Source organism: Ruditapes philippinarum, unplaced genomic scaffold, assembly GCF_026571515.1.
Source record: "Ruditapes philippinarum isolate M1 unplaced genomic scaffold, ASM2657151v2 ctg3630_1_1_1_1, whole genome shotgun sequence".
Lineage (NCBI taxonomy): Eukaryota > Metazoa > Mollusca > Bivalvia > Venerida > Veneridae > Ruditapes > Ruditapes philippinarum.
In genome coordinates this window covers 102992-108328 of record NW_026856243.1, presented here as the reverse complement: position 1 = coordinate 108328, position 5337 = coordinate 102992, and positions in this window count along the sequence as shown.

Below are 5337 nucleotides of genomic sequence, written 5' to 3'. Positions count from 1 at the left end.
CAGAATTGAACAGCATTGCAAATGTATCTTGCCACAGTTATGTTGTGTTCAATTTAATAATATTTAAATTACACATTGACTTATTGTATGAAAATGTTTTATTTTAATTTAATTTTTATTATTTAGCCAAATCTATAAAGTAAATATTATTTTATGATGTATGTTTGTGAATTAATGTTGTGTTGTAAAATTTTTCACAAGTTACTTAAATCTACTACACAACAACTCTATGGACAAGACCTTTAAGTTGGCCCCAAAATGAACTTGACTTTCCTTATAAATGACCTTGACCTTCAAGGTACTTTGACCTTTAATGCAAATAAATGACACACAAAGATTGGGTGATGCTTGTAAATTTCTGAATTTAAAACAGTTGTTGCAAGCACAAAATCATCATGGCTAAATGTAAAAAAATATGTAGCAGTCAGATATTTTGTTACAGAATAATTTATCTGTTTTTACAGCATTCAGGTGCAGCATACCAGATTTATACCAGTTTATATGAAAATAAAGAAATACTTCTAATTTGGGGCAAAATAAAAGACATTAAGTGATTTTTACAAACATAAGACCATTATTTCAAAGAAACAATTATAATCAAATAACCAGAGCATAGATGGTTTTGGTAATTGGCCAATTAGTTACTTTTTTAAAAACTATAACAGGACCCAAAAATACAATGCTTTAGAAGAATAAAACTGAAATGATGTCTGGAGAATTATGGGCTTTTTAGCTTTTGTTTACACATCTATTGGCATGCAGGTTACGAGCTGTAAGATAGAAATGATGGCTTTGATATTATCATTTGCATGCCATGTTGACTTTTTATATAAGATAATTTGATTACAAATAGTCCTATATATTTTAATAAACAACGTGTTTAATGCCTATATATAAGTTGGGCTTGACTATTGTAAGAAAAAGGAGAGTTATGGTATTCATTGTTGGTGTCATCATCACACTTTGGTTAAGTGTTTTGCATGCAAGTTGGTATATCCAAAACTTGTGAAGGGAATTGGTTGTAACAAAATTGTTCTCTCTGAGTGATTATCTTACATGATGGGCATGACATGTTTCATAACTCTAAAGTATATATAAAGGGAGATAATTAAATTCAATACAGTTATACTTTCCCCTGCGTGGGATCACTTAAGATACAAGTGTGCAGATAAATTGATAGAAATGAGAGAATATATACACACATACCACCACATCGATATGCCAGTCCAATTACGGCACAGCGCCTAGCAGAACAGTCATGAAAGCATAGCCACTGCTCATCCACCATCACAAAAAATGATGGTTTCAGAACAGCTTTATATACAGTCACAAACTGCACTACACATTGAAACAAGCTCAACATTCACATATATAGAGTTTGTTCTCTGTTATCATATCTCACAAATCAACGATGGCATTTTTATTGTCTTCTTCACTGATTGGGACCAGAGAACTATATATCTATTTCCGAAAGTCAACTGGATCACGTAAGATCAAGTAGATCCGTAGGATACAATGAATTTAGACAGATAAAGTATATATAAAGGGAGATAATTAAATTCAATACAGTTATACTTTCCCCTGCGTGGGATCACTTAAGATACAAGTGTGCAGATAAATTGATAGAAATGAGAGAATATATACACACATACCACCACATCGATATGCCAGTCCAATTACGGCACAGCGCCTAGCAGAACAGTCATGAAAGCATAGCCACTGCTCATCCACCATCACAAAAATGATGGTTTCAGAACAGCTTTATATACAGTCACAAACTGCACTACACATTGAAACAAGCTCAACATTCACATATATAGAGTTTGTTCTCTGTTATCATATCTCACAAATCAACGATGGCATTTTTATTGTCTTCTTCACTGATTGGGACCAGAGAACTATATATCTATTTCCGAAAGTCAACTGGATCACGTAAGATCAAGTAGATCCGTAGGATACAATGAATTTAGACAGATAAAGTATATATAAAGGGAGATAATTAAATTCAATACAGTTATACTTTCCCCTGCGTGGGATCACTTAAGATACAAGTGTGCAGATAAATTGATAGAAATGAGAGAATATATACACACATACCACCACATCGAGCAGTGGCTATGCTTTCATGACTGTTCTGCTAGGCGCTGTATCGATGTGGTGGTATGTGTGTATATATTCTCTCATAACTCTAAAGTAACTTTTTTACAGAGTTATGCTCCTTTTCTTACTGTCAAGCACTGAGAATAGTTAAGCACATTGTCTTAGGTAGTCTTTCTTTTCATACTGTGTAAGCTTGTTAGTTATTTTATGCTAGGGCTGTCATTGATGGACAATTTTGTATTGACATATCGAGAGACAAATATCGACGATATATCGATATATTGACTTTAACAGTAGGTGCAATGAAAAATATGTGTTTTAAATTAGGATCATGGTGTTACGCATGCTTGTATTAGACATTACAAATGCATGTATTACAAACTAACAAAAGTTTGTTTTTTCTGTTATTTTTGTCACTGACATTTGTTAATAGAGTTCAAATTAGCCAAGAAAATTGGGAAAAATTGACTTCTCTTATATGCAAAATAGAAAGGTATATTCCCTAACAGAAATAAATAAATTTTAGCTTGTATCGATATGTGAAAGTGTGTATCAATATTGTATCGGACAATGAATATCATTAATAATGCAATATTCAATGACAGCCCTATTTTATGCTTAAGATTTTAAGTTAAGTCAGATGTTAAGTCAATTCATTATGTAATATTATTTTAGTACATGTATAATGTAATTATTAGATATGTTTTTTTTACTCTTAAGGTATTCCAGTTGTTACATGGTAACTAAATTGTCATAATTATTTTAGATGCTACATGTTTTATTTTAGAATATATTATGATATGGGTTGTTTGCAATAGTTTTACATATATTTTAAGACAAAATGACAAGTTATAAATTGAAACTGGCAAAAATACCAGATTCCAGTAGTGTAGTGGTTCTTTATACAAGAATATATGCCATGATATTACATGTATATATGTTACTCATGTTTGTATGTATAAGAGACATAAAGATTCTTAATCATGATTTATATTCATATTAAATTTTATTATTTTGCTTAGTTAAGCATTTTACAAAGTATCTGTTAAATGAAATTAGACAATGTTCCACTTCAGTGAAATCTACTTGGTTGAGTGGTTAAAGTTGCTGATTTTAAATCACTTGCTCCTCAGTGCTAAATTTGGAAATGTCCTTTGCTAATTTATGGTATCTTTGGGTTAAAAAAAAATTATGCAACCATTTGTAAAAAAGTCTGCTGAGATTGTGCAAAACTTCAGACAAGCTCTATGCTAATAACATAAACCTGTTATTGCAGCTTATACAGGGTTAACCTTTTCACTGCCATTAGTGCAGGTTAATTTGTCCTGTCTTTATTCTTACTATCAATTTGCACATTTAGTAAGCAAAGGTATAGCTTTTGGTGAAATCTTGGACAGTCTAAAAAAAGTAATTGTGCTAAAGTTAAAAATACAGTAGTATAATTATGCTAAAATTAGAAAAACATAATAACATAATTATTGTCTTCCTTAGAATACATGTATATGTTTAAAATGTCATTTTTTCAGTTCTACTTTTTTCCCCTACATTTTGATATTTCAAGAGTGATCTGTTTTGTTTTAAGTGTATTTGTGTGGACAGTACATATGTATATCTTTATCTGATGGAAAGTTTCTTCTGCACTTTAGCCTTTTTTCTTGCCTTTTTTGTTAGATGTAACCTCTTCATTTACCTAGCCTAGACTGAGTAAAGTGTATCTTAAATTTCTTTTTTGTGTTTTAGACTTTATGCTATTTTATGTTTATGCTCGTGGTATGATTTTAAACCATATTTTTAGAAATAAAGACATATTTAAAAAAAAATATGTTGTTTTTTATAAGCCTGAAGAATTTTGGGACATACTGTGGTATGCTGATATCTGTCCATCAGACCTCACTGCAGAAAATAAATAGGGGACCATGTAACTTTAAACAAAAGAGAACTATTTGAGTTACAATAGAATAAGGGGATGTCAATTGCCCTCAAAAGAATATAACAAAAAAAGTAGTTGTTTATTCCATTTCTGTAAGACATTTGTTTGATCTGAGGGGATAGACATAATGGGGTTAGAGATTTGCGTACATCTTGACTTAACATTATGAGGTTCATTCTGTACAAACTGAAGTTTGGGGGTTGAAAAATAGCACATGGGGTTGGAAAAGTCAAATGTGTTGTTGAAAAATTCAAATGTGGTGTTGAAAAAGTCACATGTGGAGTTGAAAATGATCAAAAGAAGATCAAAGGAAGAACACCCTAATATCTATTTCCTAAGGATGCCGTAGACAATTGATATCAATGAATTTTTATATTTAGCATGCAAGTAAAAGCATATATGAAGGGGTCTTGTTATTATTCTGACTTGGGCAACAATGCAGTATTTATTGTCATACAAAAAAAGGCAACTTCTTTAATTGATGTATTAAAAAAAATCCTATAGGAAAAATTAGTTTCTGCATTCAGAATTGAGAGCAGTTCAAATATGCTTTGATTAAGCCATGGCTTTAATCGCAATAAAAGTCATTATTGACTGTAATCAAAGGTAGGTGAAGATGCTGTTCACTTTCCTTGCCATGGCTGAAGCAGGATAAAAACATTTAATGGCATTACATTTAGATATAAATGTTTTTATATAGGAAATGATATGTTGGAAACGTCTTTGAGCTGATACATAATCATAATTGACTGTGGATTATGTTTAAGATTTGTCAGGCAGTAATTAACAAACTGAATTTTCTAAACAAAATATTTCAACACATTAAAATAAAGTCTTTTTTTCTTTTTTTTAACAAAAAAAAAAAAAATTATAATATTAAAGTTTGCATGAAAAGTAAAATTATGTTATTCTTCACAAAACTAATTACATTTATTAGCTTCTTACATTTATCATTTGTCTATTCTACCACAGATGCGAGGAGACTGGACCAGCAAGTGTTTTATATAAAAAATGTAAATGGGCAGTATGACCAGTCTCTATTCTGTGTGAATCATTATGTGGGGAATCGTCAGTGGGGCAAATCGTTATATTACCATTGTTTATAAACTCTAATAATTTGGTAAACAAAACAAAACTTAATAGCATATACATTAAGTACTACATTTAATTAAGTACTACATTTAACTTTGCTAAGAATTAATATACAAAAGAAAATATATCTCTTTTTGCTTATTATGAAATCTTTGTGATAATTTATCATGTATAATACTTTGTGACAATTTTATGTTCTTGGGTTCTTTAGAAAA